Genomic DNA, 18,621 nt, shown 5'->3' with positions numbered 1-18,621 from the left:
TGCGCCCGCCGAACAATTAACATAGACATATGAGGTATGTCCTTACTCGAGAAAAATTGGGTTTCAAATACAAGTAAAAGTGTTCTCCTTTTTACCCCTTGCAAAAATTCAAAAATTGGGTCTACAAAAACATGCGAGTGTAAAAAATGAAGATTGTGAATTTTCTCCTTCACTTTGCTGCTATTCCTGTGAAACACCTAAAGGATTAAAACGCTGACTGAATGTCATTTTGAATACTTTGGGGGGGTGCAGTTTTTATAATGGGGTCTTTTATGGGGTATTTCTAATATGAAGACCCTTCAAATCCACTTCAAACCTGAACTGGTCCCTAAAAAAAAGCGAGTTTCAAAATTTTGTGAAAAATTGAAAAATTGCTGCTGAACTTTGAAGCCCTCTGGTGTCTTCCAAAAGTAAAAACATGTCAATTTTATGATGCAAACATAAAGTAGACATATTGTATATGTGAATAAAAAAAATATTTGGAATATCCATTTTCCTTACAAGCAGAGAGCTTCAAAGTTAGAAAAATGCAAAATTTTGGGATTTTTCACCAAGAAAGGATGCAAGTTACCAACAAATTTTACCACTACGTTAAAGTAGAATATGTCACGAAAAAATAATCTCGGAATCAGATTGATAACTAAAAGCATTCCACAGTTATTAATGTTTAAAGTGACAGTGGTCAGAATTGCAAAAAATGGCTGAGTCCTTAAGGTGAAAAAGGGCTCAGTCCTTAAGGGGTTAAAGGGGTACTCCGCCCCTAGACATCTTATCCCCTATCCAAAGGATAGGGGATAAGATGTCAGATCGCCGCGGTCCTGCTGCTGGAGAGCCCCGGGATCCCCGCTGCGGCACTGCGCTATCATTACAGCACAGAGCTAGTTCGCTCTGTGCGTAATGACGGGCGATATAGGGGACATAGCAGCGTGACGTCATGGCTCCGCCCCTCATGACATCACGGCCCGTCCCCTTAATGCAAGTCTATGGCAGGGGGCGTGATGACCGCCACGCCCCCTCCCATAGACTTGCATTGAAAGGGGCGGGCCGTGACATCACGAGGGGCAGAGCCGTGACGTAACGATGCTCCGGCCCCTGTATTGCGCGTCATTACTTGCAGAGCGAACTCACTCTGTGCTGTAATTATAGCGCAGTGCCGCAGCGGGGATCCCGGGGCTCCCCAGCAGCGGGACCGCGGCGATCTGACATCTTATCCCCTATCCCAACCAATTGTCCCAACCAACTGTCAATCGCTGCCCAGTTATAAATGGACTTTGTTATCTGGACTGTTATTGTTATTGCCTGCTTCAGAAATTCTTCAGTAAAAGTTCCTGCAAGTTTTAAGTTCAACAGTGGTTGTGGACAATCTAATTGTTACGCCCGCACCTATCGTTTTTGGGAAGGGTGGCGATAGGCCCAGCAACATTACAGAATTTAACCCTCACCCTGGTGTCACGAGTGACAAGGGTTAACAGCGCCCTTTCAGTATCTAGAACAGCAACACCCCAACTAACCTACACCCCACAAGGCTTTTCCGCACAATTCCTTACCACAGAAGCTAGCACTGGTCCCACCAGAGATGAATAAAAAGAATAGTTAAATGAAGAACAGCTCGAACATCCCGAAGCTACTTGCATAATCTTTCCATGTTTCATGTTGTGTTAAGTTTATACATCTAAAGAAAGTCTATGTAGCATTAAGATGCATTGTATTGTGTATCAGGCAAAACTCCCTTGGGCCGTCTCAGTGCCAGAATAAAAAGGTGAAGGAAAACCGAAGTTCTACACCCTGCACAAGAGAAGAGAAATACATTGATGTGTATACGGAGGAATTAGTGTGTATGATGGAAGTCAGCTGGGGCCTTAGATGAATTGGGCTGAAGCATCATAGACCTGAACCCTCTGTGCCCTAACACTTGCTGTGTGGCCCTGTAAGTTATTGTTCCGCTGCTGGTGAAGGCATTCCTTTTATCACCCCATGGTGTATATCCACATATCCCTTACACCTAGGAAGGACCTGAGATGTTTGACAGTATCTATACATCCTGCAGCGTATGCTTTATAGCAGACAATTACAAAATGTCGCCGACACGTTATTTAAACAGAGCAGGAAAGAGATGAACACCATGTACTATAAAAGAGAAGAAAAAACAATATAAATTACTGTAATGTCACTGAACTGGACTCTAACAACCTAACAACTATATGTGCACATTTAAAGGGGTTTCCTACATTATTAATCTATCCCCTATCCACATCATAGGGGATAACAAGCAGATTGGTGGGGGTCCAACCACTGGGACCCCTGCCGATCCAGAACACGGGAACATATTTTCTCTGGAATTAACAGTGTGGACCAGGCGTGGGTGACCACCACTGTATTCATTACCTATGAGCTCCAAAACGTTCAGCAGCCCCATAAAGAATGGCAGAAAATTCCTTTAACGCACAATATATATTAATATACTAGCTGAGTACCGGTGTTGCCTACATAAACCTACAGAAACCTTCAGATTGCAAAAGCTGGTATGATTTCCCAGTGTCCTGAAGACCCAGCAGTAATAGGCTACTTATCCTACCTTTACTCTTCACTACAGCAGTGCTGTCATGCCCTCCCCCTTCTCTCAGTCCGCAATAAATCTTCTCTCCCCCATATACCCTGCCCCCTCTCCCTGCCCCCGCACTAACTATTCTCTGCACCTGCCTGCCAGACAGTTAAATCATACTTTACCATGATGTTAATCCGGTGAAAGGATGTTTAAAACATGGGACTTCCTGTACATCTCCAGATCGCGCTACTCTGTCTACAGAAATTGGCCAGGAGTTTTAAACATCCAGCTGCTGGACCAATGTCATGGTAAAGAATGATTTAACTGTCTAGGCTCTGCTGATTTACACTTGGGCAGCATATATATATATATATATATATATATATATATATACACACATATATATATATATATATATATAGATAGATAGATAGATAGATAGATAGATATAGATATAAATAAAAATAACTAATATTTTTTAAATATTATTTATATAGTTGTGTTCCTGGAAAAGACAATGTTGTACTTTGTTGGTAGCTGCTATTAAATTGTGCACAGGGGGCGGGGCTTCACTGGCTCATTTTACATATTGATTGTCTGTGATTCCCCATCCTAGTAAAGTGGAATAATGAAGTCCTGCCCCCTGTGAAGCCCCACCCCTGTGCACGATTCACTGAATTCACTGAGGATCTTCTGGGGGACATAGCTAAGGACCTACCGGACATATTCAAGTAAGTGACCCCTCTTTGGACTCCTGTTCACCTACACTATAACCCTGTGAATTGGGTTTAGTGTGGGTGAACAGGCTGACAGTTTTCCTTTTAACTTCCCAAATACTCGGTTAAAAATGTACCCAAAAAGTTGTACAGCTACAACTACAGTTCAGCTTGCAAAAAAGTGAAAAGGTTATAGAGATGAGAATATGGCGATGAGTAGCAATATTTTCACTTTTTAAGGGTAGGGTCACACATGCCCTATTGTGCTGCACATTTTCTGCTGTGTATTTTCATACTCTTTGAAGTCCATGGATAGCAAAATACGCAGCTGATTTTGCTACTGGTGTACCGTAATCAGTAGGAAAATATGGAGAAGCAAATACGCAGCAAAATACGGCACATGTGACCCTACCCTAAAAAATAGAAAAACATAATACAAACAATATAAATAAGCTGCAGAGTAACTACTGTAAAAATAAAATACCAAAAATTAGTGAAATTGTTTTAGTGTTTTGGTGTTTTTTGTTGGTTTCTGAATGCATCCTACGGTGAAATAAAAGATGCCATTAGATATACATCTTGTCCTGCAACATATAAGCCCTCATATGGCTGTGTGGATGGAAAATGAAAAGTTCGGACTCTTAAAGGGAACAAATAATTAGATTTTAGCATATATAATGCTTGGCATGCGTTATATATGCTAAAATTTGTTTCCTCACCATCCCCGGGGGATGTTTTTGCCCCCAGGGAGGTTTAAGATTTGAAGTTATAAAGTCCCCCCCCAGCCACCTCGTAAGTAGTCCCTTGGGCGGGGACTTATACTTAATGGGTCCCATCGCTCCGATCATGGTTCCGCCCCCCTCTTCTTGATTGATGAATTCATTGCTCTGCTCCCTAAGCAGATTTTAGCATATATAATGCTTTGCCAAATGTCATACATGCTAAAATTTGCCAATTCCTCTTTAAAGAACGAAGAGGGAAAAAATAAAAGAGAAAAATTGCAGTGACATAAGGGGTTAAATTAGTGGGATAACAATTAGTGCAGAACAATATCTTACAGGTATTTCTTAATACGTAAATACAGTTTGCAATGTTTGAGCAAAAACCTGTTTCCATAGTAACAGTGTGCAGTGGTTAAGAAGAAAGATATAAGTAAATTTACTAAACATTTACTGAGACACAAAATATGGGTTTACACTGATTAACTCTCATTTCGATATAATTCCACATACCGTATGCACTCGCATGTAGCAGAGCTAAAGCTGTTGTTGAACAATTTTTCAGCTGATAATTGATGTCAAATATTAAACTAAGATCTTTCGAGAGTCAGGAAGAGATTTATCAAAGTGATTTTGCTTCTAAAGAATAAAGTTTTGTTCTGTGTAGAATTTATGATTTATTTGCACTGGTGTATATGTTTTTGTCATAGTGTCAAATTGTGACCTCATGGAGGCATGGTCTCTAATTTGCATGTGCTGCATGGAGATCACAGGAGGTACAAGCAGCGGGACCCCCACTATCAGACAACTTATCCCCTATGCTTTTTATAGGGGATAAGATGTCTAGGGGTGGATTACCTTTAACCCCTTAAGGACCAAGCCCATTTTGACCTTAAGGACCAGGCCAATTTTATTTTTGCATTTTCGATTTTTCCTCTTCGCCTTCTAAAAATCGTAACTCTTTTATATTTTCATCCACAGACTAGTATGAGGGCTTGTTTTTTTTGAGCGACCAGTTGTCCTTTGTAATGACATCACTTATTTTACCATCAAATGTACGGCGCAACCAACCAAAAAAATACTATTTGTGTGGGGAAATTAAAAAGAAAACCGCAATTTTGGTAATTTGGAAGGTTTCGTTTTCACGACGTACAATCTACGGTAAAAATGACAAGTGTTCTTTATTCTGTAGGTCAATACTATTAAAATGATACCCATGATTACATACCTTTCTATTTTTATTGTGCTTAAAAAAATTGCAAACTTTTTATCCAAATTAGTACGTCTAAAATACCTCTAATTTGACTACCTTTAACTTTTTTATTTCTCCTTATAAGCGGCGGTATGAGGGTTCATTTTTTTGCGCCATGATCTGTAATTTTTACTGATGCCACATTTATGTATATAAAACTTTTATAAATTTTTTTAGACATTTTTTAAAAATAAAATGTGACAAAAAAGCAGCAATTTAGACTTTTTTTTTTTACGTCAGACCAGAGCAGAAGAAGCCTGGAAGGCGGCAGAGACAGGTGAGGGGACCGCCATCCACCATTTTAGCTGATCTGATCCCGTGGCTGTGCCGTGGGCGATCAGATCAGCGTAAAATGTGGACTTGCTACCGCAGGTGCCGTGATCTTTTTTGATCACGGCATCTGATGGGTTAATGGCAGACATCTGCACGATTGCACATGTTGGCCATTACTGGCGGGTCCCTGGCTTCTCTCAGGATGTAAATGTATGTCCTGGTGCGCAAAGTACCACCGCACTAGGATGTACATTTATGTCCTTGGTCTTTAAGGGGTTAAGACTATTTCATTTTTCTTCCTCACGTTCTAAGAGGCATAATTTTTTCCCCCCATCTACAGACCCATATGAGGCTTGTTTTTTTTTTTTTTTTTTTTGCACGACCAATTGTTCTTTGTAAAGACATCTTTCCTTTTTAAACCAAAAAATGTATGGCGCAACCAAAAAGATAATATTTTTTGCAGAAATTAAAAAGAAGTCTGCACTTTTGCAAGGTTATAGGCAGTGCACTTTACTGTATAACTACCATGTTTTCTTTATTCTGTGGGTTAATACGATAAAAATTATACATTTGTTTAAATGCTTTACTATTATGGTGCTGCTTTTAAAAAAAACTTTCTTTTTTTAACAACTTTATGATTGCTTTTTATAAAAAAAATTCTGAAATGTAATGTGACCAAAAATCAGCAATTCTGGTGTTTGGAATTTTTTTTATGTTTATGTTTCACCGTGCAGTATGAAACATTTTCTTCATGATTTTGTTACACTTTTAACCCCTTAAGGACCCAGGGCATACAGGTACGCCCTGACGTCCTGGAACTTAAGGACCCAGGGCGTACCTGTACATCCGTGGGAATTCCGGTCTCCGACACACGCCGGGTGGGGACCTGACCAGACCGAATTGCCTGCTGAAATCATTCAGCAGGCATCCCGTGACAATGCCTGGGGGGTCCTGAGACCCCCCAATGTCGGCAATCGCCGGTCAATGTCATCAATCTCCGGTCATACACTGCCAATCACCTCCTGTTGCTGTGGGGAGGTGGCGATGACGTCACCTCTCCAGATGTGCTGCTATTGGTTAATGTCCCCTTCTCTCCGCTCTGCCAGCCCACCGAGCTCAGTCAGCAGGCAGAGCTGAGAGAAGGAGTCAGGGACCCCCCTGTGCCAAGATCTGTGCCCATCGGGGCTGAAGAAGTGGCCTCCAGCCACCTGTAGTCAGGGTGAGTTTACAGTAAAGGGACAGGTAGGGGTTTGAAAAAATAAATAAAAAAAGTTAAAAAATATATTCTCCCTCCCCTGACCCCCTAATAGGTCCTCAAGGGTACGCCACAGATTTTGAATTGTGACCCAGGCCTTATTAGGGTCTCAGGGTGCTGCGATTTGCCACCCTTTTTTGGGGGGCCGCACCGTTATAAAATGGTGTGTGATATTTTGTCACACACCGTTATATAAAGTTTGAACCAAGCACACACATATACACACTTCACCGCCATTCAGAAATGCCTGCATTACGATGATAATGTCCATCTATAGACCTATGTACTGCTCAGGGAGCTCTCTGTAGATGAGTCTCTTATCAGTTTTAAGGGGAGACTCATCTTCCGTCTGTATATTCTCTCCAATCGGGCGCGGTGTGGTGTGAAACTCTACAAACTTTGTGAGAGTACCTCCAGGTACACTTACAAATTTAGAGTATATGAGGGACAGGATTCCCGAATTGAACCCCCAGAATGTCCTCCCACTCTGGGTGTTAGCGGGAAAATCGTTTGGGACCTTGTGCACCTATTGCTGGATAAGGGTTTCCACGTGTACGTGGACAACTTTTATACCAGCATCCCTCTGTTCACATCCCTTCCCGCCAGATCCACGTCTGCTTCTGGGACTGTGCAGAAGACCCAGAAACGCCTCCCTCTAAATTTTCACCAGACACCTATGCCCAAGGGTGAGTCCTGTGCGCTTACCCATGTAACCTGTTGCTGGTCAAGTATAAGGATAAGAGGGATATCCTTATGCTGACCACAATTCATGGTAACAGCAGCTCACCTGTCCCTGTGCGAGGTTCCACAACAACGGTCCTCAAGCCTGATTGTATTCTGGACTACAATCAGTATATGGGGGGAGTTGATCTCTCTGATCATGACATGGCCATGCGGAAAACACGGGTATGGTACAAAAAAGTTGCGGTCTACTTGGTACAGGTTGCCATGTACAACTCTTTTGTATTGTCACAGAACGCTGGCAACACAAGGACATACCTCCAGTTCCAAGAAGAAGTCCTAAGAGCCCTGATCTTTGGTGACCGGGAAAGAGCAGGCCGGAGTTCCCAAGGAAATGGAGTTATAGGAGGCAGTGTGTCACAAGAGGGTGATACGGAAGGACACCACCACTCAATGTGACACTTGCCCCGATTATCCGCATTAAATGCATTAAAAATTGCTTCAGGGAGTATCACACTTCCATGGAGTACTAAATTTTCCCTATTCATTTTAATTTTTAATAATTTAACCACAATGTGCCAAGTCCAGAGTACATTCAAAATTTTAACCCCATAAACCACTAAATTGCCCAAAAAAACTCTTTCATATAAAAAAAATAAAAAAATTAAAAAAAATGGATCATGGGTCACTGAGTCACTAGCATCGGGTCGTTTTTATGTTGCCTCAAATGCGCAGCTTTCTCTCTTTACCCGAGCAGTGTGAGGCAACAGGTTAGGGTCGTCCATACACATCACATTCCCAGAATGATGATTCAGTGCATATGGTTTGGGGCATGCATATTTTTTTACTTTTGGCTATGCTCCGGGTCTTAATTTTGGGAACACTATTGGCATATCAGAGTAACACTGTAATTTTCATTCCCCCCATAGTACACTTCATCCATTCCTGGAAAATACATTTAGGGAACACCCTTCCATTCCACATGTCCAGTTCCCTCCTATACACCTTCCCCAGGGGGTGTACTGTGTGGAATGGGGTCACATGTTGGTGTTCCTTTCTTTTATTTTCCGCTGAATGTATGTAACCATCATCTACTGATATGCCATAGGCCTCAAATGCGAACATAGCTCTAGGAGTCTTGAGCCCTGTAGTGCGCCCGCACAGCATGTTAAGTCCACATATGGGGTATTTCCATACTCAGAAGCAATGGCGTTACAAAATTTGGAGGGCATTTTATCCTATTACCCCTTGTGCAAATGAAAAATTTGGGGTAACGTCTGCATTTTGTCATTTTACTGCCCAATGTTCCAAGCATCTGTGAGGTGTAAATAATCACTGTACCCCTTGTTACATTCCCTGAGGGGTGTAGTTTCCAAAATGATTGAACTCGAGGGGGGGTCCAGCTGTTCTGGCTCAATAGTAGCTCTGTAAAGGCTCAAGGACCCTGACAACATTCTCCAAAAGCCTAATGGCGCTCCTACTCTTCTGAGTCCTGGTGTGCACCAGCAGAGCAGTTTACATCAAATATGAGGTATGTCCTTACTCCAATGAAAAGTATTTACAAATTTACTTGGACATTTTCTCCTATTACCACTTGTGAAAATGAAAAATTTGGTGTAACCCCAGCATTTTAGTGTAAAAAATAAAATTTTTCCTTTACACATCCCGCTTTAATGAACATTTATCAAACATCTGTGGGTTGATAAGGCTCACTGTACCCCTTGTTACGTTCCTTGAGGGGTGTAGTTTCCAAATTAGTACGCCATGTGTTTTTTTTTTTTTTGGTGTTGTGGCACCATAGGGGCATCCTAAATGCGATATGCCCCTCAAAAACCATTTCAGCAAAATTTGCTTTCGAAAAGACAAATGTGACTCCTCCCATTCTGAGCATTTTAGTGTGCCAGCAGAGCACTTGATGTCCACACATGGGGTATTTCCATACTCAGAAGAGATGGGGTTACAAATTTGGGGGGCATTTTCTCCTATTACCCCTTGTAAAAATGTAAAAGTTGGGGAAAAACCAGCATTTTAGTGAAAAATAAAATTCATTTACACACCCATCTTTAACGAAAAGTTGTCAAACACTTGTGGGGTGTTAAGGCTCATTGTACCCCTTGTTACGTTCCTTGAGGGGTGTAGTTTCCAACATAGTATGCCATGTATTTTTTTTTTTTTTTTGCGGTTCTGGCACCATAGGGGCTTCCTTAATGTGACATGCCCCCAAAAACCATTTCAGAAAAACTCACTCTCCAAAATCAAATTGTCGCTCCTTCTCTTCTGAGCCCTCTAGTGCACGCACTTTTCATCCACATATTTCCTTACTTGAGAGAAATTGGGTTAGAAATTTTAGGGTGATTTCTCTCCTTTTACCCCTTGTAAAAATTCAAAAACTGGGTCTACAAGAACATGCGAGTGTAAAAAATGTTGATTTTGAATTTTTTCCTTCACTTTGCTGCGATTCCTGTGAAACACCTAAGGGTTAACACACTTTCTGAATGTCCTTTTGAATACTTTCAGAGGGGTACAGTTTTTATAATGGGGTAATTTATGGGGTATTTCTAATATGAAGGCCCTTCAAATCCACTTCTAAACTGAACTGGTCCCTGAAAAATTCCGATTTTGAACATTTTGTGAAAAATTGGAAAATTGCTGCTAAACATTGAAGCCCTCTAATGTCTTCCAAAAGTTAAAACAGGTCAACTTTATGGTGCAAACATAAAGTAGACATATTGTATATGTGAATCAATATATAATTTATTTGGGATGTCCATTTTCCTTACAAACAGGGAGTTTCAAAGGAAAAAAAATGCATTTTTCATCAAATTTTGGAATTTTTCACCAAGAAATGATGCATGTATCGACGAAACATAAAGTAGAATATGTAACAAAAAAATAGAATATGTAACAAAAAAATGTTGTCGGAATCAGAATGAAAAGTAAAAGCATCCGCAGAGATATTAATGCTTAAAGTGACAGTGGTCAGATGTGCAAAAAATGCTCGGGTCTTTAAGGTGAAAATGGGCTGCATCCTTAAGAGGTTAAAGCCCCAATAGGAGACTTGTAATAGAAATCACAAGATCGCTACATACTATGTAATATCAGCACTATTAGTGATCTTCTTGTATAGCCTTGATCTCTAGGCTGCACAACAAGCTTGGCTATCCTGCACGCCAGAGGGAGGTAAAAGACCTCCGGCAGCCATTTGCACTTATTTGACCCCCGTGATTGCACAGCAGGAGTCCGATAAGCCCAACGCAACCTCCAGGCTTGCTATAGATGCTGTGATCGACATTGATCACCACATCTATGGGGTCAATGGCAGAAATCAGCGGGACGGCTGAGGACCGCCATTATCGGTGAGGCCCCAGCTGCTGATAGCACCACTCTCTACATAGCTGCACCATAAATGTATGGCACTTGTGTAAGGTTAGTTGCTGCAGCCACACACATTCACGCTGCTTGTCCTTAAGGACTCATACACACTCATCTCAAAGGTAAAGAGGTGTCACAATCACACCCTATCGGTCCAGCCAAGACATTAGAGAGAGTGTGATGGTGCAAGGGTTAAAGCCGCCAGACCTCTGGGTATCCACTACTAGTCCCAGCAAGTCACCAAATTAACCCTTAGATAAACGTGTTTCCACCAGAGCTGCCTTCAGAAAGGTGATCTTATATATTTAGAGATCAAAGACCAGAGCTGATTAATTAAACATTTAATCTGATAAAAGGTATCACAGTGCTGATTATATAAAAATACAGAAACAAATGACATACAGGTATAAAAATATATAAAAGAGTTTAGTAAGGCAAGTTCAGAAAGCAAAAATGAAGTCCTTACAGCATGATGATATAGCAGTCCTTGTCTGTGAGAGTCCAGCTGTTCTTAGGATGGTCTTGTCAGCTTGTTGCACAGCCTTGAACACACTGAGTCTAGCATTGTTAAATATTATATATCTGCCTTTTTGGAGGGAGACTCTATTCCCCCCTCCCCTCTGATCCCACCAGGGGGTCTTCTCTCTTCCTGGCCCCTTATCTGTTTGATTGAATGATGGGACCAGAGTGCATGACTTCAAGAAAGCCTTTCACTTCAAAGGAGATGTAAACAAACAGCCAGACCCCCAATAAAATGCAATACACAAGCCCACAGTCTGAATGACCTCTCACCCATGGCTTGGATAATACATCACACACACTTATAATTATAATAACCATATAGGATTTTAATAATCAGGCCTTGGGCCTGACACCTCCCCCTTAAGATGGGGACAGAGAGATCTTGCCTGTCCAGGCTGATAGATCTGTCTCCCTTAACCATCTATTTCTTTTCTTGACACCACAGGCCCTGCATTCCAAGGCAAAGATGGCACTGAAGGGGCCTAGTACCTGATTAAGCTGCCTCCTCCTTTCATCTGAGAGCTGTGGATTGATCTCCACATCCTGAAGGGATCCCTGGCTCTTAGCTTCCTCCACTAGGTCTCATAGGGGATCACTACCCAGCCCTTCCTCTGGTGCACTACATATACTGAGTACCACCTTCTCAGGGTCATAGTATGCCACACTAATGTTGTACTGTCTCTGCCTCTGACCTTTCTCATCAAGGGCTACTACATATGTGGTGGGTTCTAGGCGCTGCAGAATGGGGGAAGGGACCCTCCCAGGCAGCCTGCAACTTATTCTGCCTGATGGGGTTCAGAACCATTACCTTCTGTCCCACTTCATAGACCCGGTCCCTTACATTGTGATCATACCAGTACTTCTGCCTGGACTGTGCTGCTATGAGGTTGTCCTGTACCAGCCCCCTCAATGCCTGCATCCTGTCACTGAATCTCAGAACATACTCCACCACAGAAGTCTCAGGGGCAGGTAGCCCCCCTTCCCATTCTTCCCTAACTAAATCTCGGGGTCTCCGCACTTTGTGACCATATAATAATAACAAAAAGGGCGAGAAACCTGTAGGCTCTTGGGGTACCTCCCTGTAAGCAAATAACAGATGGGGTAAATACTTTTCCCAGTCTCTGCCCTCCGATTCTACAAATGTTTTTAGCATTTGTTTCAAGGGGCCATTGTTACCGGACACTCTGTCCAACCAATGTAGAGGGTTGTGATCAGTTATGGCTGTAATTTTTGCAAAGCCCAGACCACAGCTAGACATTTCTTCTCTATGACCGCATAGACCACTCCCAAATGTCCTGCCAGGGGGGTCTCATGGGCCAACCTCAGCATCTCTTTCCTGTACTGCCTAGGAACCACTAACTGCCTTTCTCTCTCCATGGCCCCTAGCATGCCTTTGGAAAGGGTCTCCCAGTACAAGATATCATTTTCCCAATATACCCGATGCCCATCTGTGTCAACACCTGTATGTTCAGCACGTTGTCTCAGCCCTTCAAGGGAAGGGTCACTGCGCAGGGCTTCCCGAAAATGCTCATTTCCCTCCCCCCATCTTTGGGCATCAGGGAGCACATTTCCCCCAGGTGAACTAGCATCTCCACCTTCCTCTCCCTCAGTTCCAGACATAACAATACAGGCATCATACACAGGGCTATCACTCCTTCCCTTCTCCTCCTTAGGCTCACAGGATTGGGACATATCACTCACTGCTGGTCCCTCATCCTTACATGTCACCAGGGGCACACCAACCCCTCGCCCTATCCCATCTCCACTAGGTTTTGGCATTGGCAATGCATTGTCACCACATTTTACAATACACCCCATTCCACTTTTGGAAAGCATTACTGGTACAGTCACAGGTAAACAATTATCAATCCCCTGCACTCCTTCCCAGTTTCCACATCTCGCAGTGTCTCCCAAAGTCTCCCACAGTACCTCAAAATGAACAGGGCTCTCTCCTAGCCCATCCGGTGTGCAGGTAGTGTCCTCTGGAGCATAATGGCAGAGCATCCGACCCAAATCATTCCCCAGCAGAACATTAACAGGGATGTCCTCAGAGACCCCCACCTCCCGCAAACCCTTGCCTGTACCCCAATCCAGGTACACACGGGCCATGGGCACAGCAGGCCGCACACCTCCAATTCCTTTTAAAGCCATGGTTCTTCCAGGGATGATGTCCTCTGTATCCACCACTTCAGGCCGCACCAAGGTAAATGAGGCTCCAGAATCTCGTAACCCCACTGTCACCCGGTTACCCACAGTTACACTCTGTAGGTTATCCCCTCTTTTCTCCACCGCTCCAGACACCAGAAGAACGGCTGTGTGTCCTCCAGCTACTGGTGGAGAATTCTTTCTGTTGGGGCAAGTGGCACTCAGGTGCCCAATATTGTCGCATCTGTAACATTGGCGGGTGTCCCCCTGACCCAATGTGGCTCCTGTTGCTTTTGGGAATGATGGCAAGAATTTCCCGGCTAACCTGGTGGTTCTTTGTGGTTGTGTGGCTCCCCTCTGGGTACTTGCTCCAGCTTGTGCAGATCCACGCTTTGCTGCTGGCGCCCGGTTATTGGCAAAGTCATCTCCTGGTTCTGCTGCTTCCATTGCTGTCTTGGGCTTGCGGTCCAAAATCCACTCTCTGGCTTCAAAGTTCCGTGTTTGGAGAAACTGATCCAGGACCATCAAGTCTTCCAGGGCCTCATAGGTAGTGACATGTAGGCCCCCAGTCCATAGCCTGAATGCAGTCCTTAGCTGACCTGCATGTTGAGTGCAGCTTTCTGTGGCACTTTGTTGCAAAGTCCGAAACTTTTTCCGATAAGTCTCTGGAGTCAGATTAAAACTTTTTAGCAGGGCAGATTTTATTGCCTCATAGTCCTGGTCACTCTCAGAGGGAAGCAAAGCAAACACATCCAGAGCTTTCCCTCGCAGCCGTGGGGTTAGATATCGTCCCCACTGTTCCTTAGGTAGATGGAACTGCCGGCAAACCTTTTCAAATCCCCTCAGGAACACATCCAGATCACCATCTTTCTCCAACATGGGGAAATGTTCCAAGCGGGGTTTGTGGTCTCCCTGATCCTGCACATCACACCGTGCGGATGAAGCATCCCCTCTCAGCCTCAGAACCTCCAGTTCCTGCCTTCGCTGGGCCTCTCTTTCTTCCGCCTCTCTCTCTGCAGCTCGTATCTGTGCCTCTCTCTCTGCGGCTCATGCCTGAGCCTCTCTCTCTGCGGCTTGTGCCTGGGCCTCTCTCTCAGCAGTTTGGTACTGGAGAAGCAGTTGAAGTTTTATATTGGCATCCACATTCCCAAGGTGTTGTAAGGCAGTCCGCATATAAGAGTCAAAGGGCTCATGTGGAGTACTGTCCTGATGGGGAGTAATGTTGTATTCCCCAGGAGATATCAGTCCTTGGATGGCAGTTCCAGCTGTAGGACTTTGTCTCATGTCACTCAGCTCTTCTGCACGGGCATCATACTCCACAAGATCAGCAATAAATTGTTCTTTGTTCGTCCTGCAGTAGGGATGTCCTTTTCTTGGCACATTAGCTCCAGTGTAGGCTTGGACTGCTTGTGATATGCCTCCATATTTCCGAGATGAGACAGAGGAGGTAAAACAGGAGATGGGGAGGACAGAACTGTCTTGCACTCTTTTTGTATGTCTTTTAAACCAGCACTGAGCTCTGTCTTTGGAATTTACACACAAGAATATGTATGCAATTTCTTTTTTAGTGCTAAGATTTCCTAACAGGTAAAATCCAGCAAGCACTAAAAATCTCTAAATATATCCCGACGCTGCCACCAGTTGTCACGATCACACCCTATCGGTCCAGCCAAGATATTAGAGAGAGTGTGATGGTGCAAGGGTTAAAGCCGCCAGACCTCTGGGTATCCACTACTAGTCCCAGCAAGTCACCAAATTAACCCTTAGATAAACGTGTTTCCACCAGACCTGCCTTCAGAAAGGTTAGCTCATATATTTAGAGATCAAAGACCAGAGCTGATTAATTAAACATTTAATCTGATAAAAGTTATCACAGTGCTGACTATATAAAAATACAGAAACAAATGACATACAGTTACAAAAATATATAAAAGAGTTTAGCAAGGCAAGTTCAGAAAGCAAAAATGAAGTCCACATACTATGTAATATCAGCACTATTAGTGATCTTCTTGTATAGCCTTGATCTCTAGGCTGCACAACAAGCTTGGCTATCCTGCACGCCAGAGGGAGGTAAAAGACCTCCGGCAGCCATTTGCACTTATTTGACCCCCGTGATTGCACAGCAGGAGTCCGATAAGCCCAACGCAACCTCCAGGTTTGCTATAGATGCTGTGATCGGCATTGATCACCACATCTATGGGGTCAATGGCAGAAATCAGTGGGACGGCTGAGGACCGCCATTATTGGTGAGGCCCCAGCTGCTGATAGCACCACTCTCTACATAGCTGCACCATAAATGTATGGCACTTGCGTAAGGTTAGTTGCTGCAGCCACACACATTCACGCTGCTTGTCCTTAAGGACTCATACACACTCATCTCAAAGGTAAAGAGGTGTCACAATCACACCCTATCGGTCCAGCCAAGACATTAGAGAGAGTGTGATGGTGCAAGGGTTAAAGCCGCCAGACCTCTGGGTATCCACTACTAGTCCCAGCAAGTCACCAAATTAACCCTTAGATAAACGTGTTTCCACCAGAGCTGCCTTCAGAAAGGTGATCTTATATATTTAGAGATCAAAGACCAGAGCTGATTAATTAAACATTTAATCTGATAAAAGGTATCACAGTGCTGATTATATAAAAATACAGAAACAAATGACATACAGGTATAAAAATATATAAAAGAGTTTAGTAAGGCAAGTTCAGAAAGCAAAAATGAAGTCCTTACAGCATGATGATATAGCAGTCCTTGTCTGTGAGAGTCCAGCTTTTCTTAGGATGGTCTTCTCAGCTTGTTGCACAGCATTGACCACACTGAGTCTAGCATTGTTTTAAATATTATATATTTGCCTTTTTGGAGGGAGACTCCATTCCCCCCTCCCCCCTGATCCCACCAGGGGGTCTTCTCTCTTCCTGGCCCCTTATCTGTTTGATTATATGATGGGACCAGAGTGCATGACTTCAAAAAAGCCTTTGACTTCAAAGGAGATGTAAACAAACAGCCAGACCCCCCAATAAAATGCAATACACAAGCCCACAGTCTGAATGACCTCTCACCCATGGCTTGGATAATACATCACACAGTTATAATTATAATACACATATAGGATTTTAATAATCAGGCCTTGGGCCTGACAAGAGGTAATTACATTAAACGGGTATTCTGACCTAAGTAACTTATCCACAAGAAAAGGAATTAGTGTCAGATTGTGGGGGTCTGAGTGCTGGGACCCCCTGAAATATCCAGAACAGGTCAATTTGGTGAGTTGCCCTGTACTCAGCTTTTTTATGTAGTTCAATATGCTGTGTAAGGAAATGTGACCTGCATACTTGACTCACAGTTCTGTTAATAACAAAGACTCTGAGCCCCATTCTGAACACTGGGGGGCTCCCAGAGGTCAGACCCCCTATCCCATGACAAAACTCTAAATAAATGCGATGAAGGCTGGCTCTCAAAGGCAGGACACCTAATGGGTGCCATTATACCATTAACTATGCTAAATACCTGGGAATGGTTCACGCAGAAAAAGTGGTGTATTATGAAGAGACATGGGAGTGTAATGAACAGACAGGGGGGTGTAATGAATAGACAGGAGGGTGTAATGAAGAGATTGAAGTGTAATGAAAAGACAGGGGGTGATATGGAGAGGCAGGGGTGTGTAATGAAGATACAGGGACTATTCATGCTTGTCAGTGGATCAAATTCTTCCTGCTAGTGATCTCTTTGGGCACAAAGCCTGTTCACCGTGTGTGCATGTCCTCATGTAACCACTGCTCCTAACACTTCCTAATAGCTTGGTCACAAAGGACTAGATGGCAGCAATTTGTCTAAATTACCCTTTTGCTTCAGTCCTATGATGCTCCCCCTCTCAAAACCTGTTAACTCTCAAATGCCCCGTAGAGGCGTGTCTATTAGTCAACAATCTCTCACCAAAAGACACACTACCCAAAAAATAGCCTCTAAAAGCCTATTTATAGGGGAGTGGGGGAAGCACTTTTGTGTCCCCTTGTGGCAAGACTGAGTGTCTAATCAGACCAGTAATCATTTACATATCTTCTTGAGACATATTTGCATGAGTTTTGCCGCAATCTGACATTTCTATGTGGGTGCATTAATATTAATGCCAAGTTTCTTTACAGCAGGGGCCATATTCGAATTTGCGATATTTCGTGAATATATGGATGAATATTTGTCCTATGTTTACGAAATTCGCAAATTCGCTATATTCGTTCACTTTTTTTTTCCATGCGAAAATCGTAATGAAATTTGTAAAGTGCACATGTGTGATTATATCTTTCAACTAACCAACACTTTACCCTACACTAGAACCTATCTGATAAACTAACCTTCCCTATCTAAAGCTAAAAGAAGGGAGGGATCAGTGTCCTCTCAATGTGCCAATATTCGCAAATATTTGAATATTCGTATATACGAAATATTCGCGCTCCACTTCGACTCACACAGTTAATAATAATGGAGCTTTCTTTTGACCACAAGCTGGAAGCAGGCAGGGATGATGACTTTTTTTTTTACACAGTACACATCATTGTTGTGATCTGTACTGTGAAGTAAAAAAAATACAAAAAAAACGAATATTCGTCATTACGAATATATATCGCTGTATTCTAAATATTCGCGAAATCGCAAAGTGCCAATATTCGCAGTAAAAATTCACATTTCAAATATTCACGCTCAACACTAACAGGCACTTGCTAGATTTGAGTTATTGTTTGCAAGCATCTTGGATGTTGACAAGTGCAAACAGATTTTAATCCATCATTCAATACCCGCTGGAGTACGTTCGAATAAATAGAAGAAAAGTTCATTCTACAGTAAGATAATGAGCGCAAGAAATTGCTGTGAAGATCAAGACGTATGCCTGAAACAAAGACACTACAATAGACCAACCACCCCAAGGCCCAGTCCTCAACATCACTGGATGTGTCTGTGAGGGGAGTGAAGCAGACAAAATAATGCACTTAAAGGGATATTGACATCTGAGGCATTTATCCACCTCTGAAGAGAGCAGGGGTCTAATTTTTGCTATTCCACTCCTTGTGGTAAATAAAAAATCTTTTTAAAAAAATGAAGTTTTCTATGTTTTGTGTTTAAAAAAGCTGCCACTAGGTGTCTCCCAACT

At 42.9% G+C, this 18,621-nt stretch overlaps 1 protein-coding gene across 1 annotated transcript in view; it reads right to left on the bottom strand.

Moving 5' to 3' along the window:
• Positions 1-4,608, bottom strand: part of TRHR (thyrotropin releasing hormone receptor) — an 82,072-nt gene extending 77,464 nt beyond the window's left edge. Inside the window, exon 1 of the mRNA XM_056522594.1 lies at positions 4,494-4,608. The gene's annotated coding sequence lies outside the window, so the exon portion shown is untranslated. The remainder of the gene's footprint in view (positions 1-4,493) is intronic.
• Between the last annotated feature and the right edge of the window lie 14,013 nt (positions 4,609-18,621).

This window comes from Hyla sarda, chromosome 5 (assembly GCF_029499605.1).
Source record: "Hyla sarda isolate aHylSar1 chromosome 5, aHylSar1.hap1, whole genome shotgun sequence".
NCBI classification, from domain to species: Eukaryota; Metazoa; Chordata; class Amphibia; order Anura; family Hylidae; genus Hyla; species Hyla sarda.
This window is presented reverse-complemented; position numbering and strand designations above follow the sequence as displayed.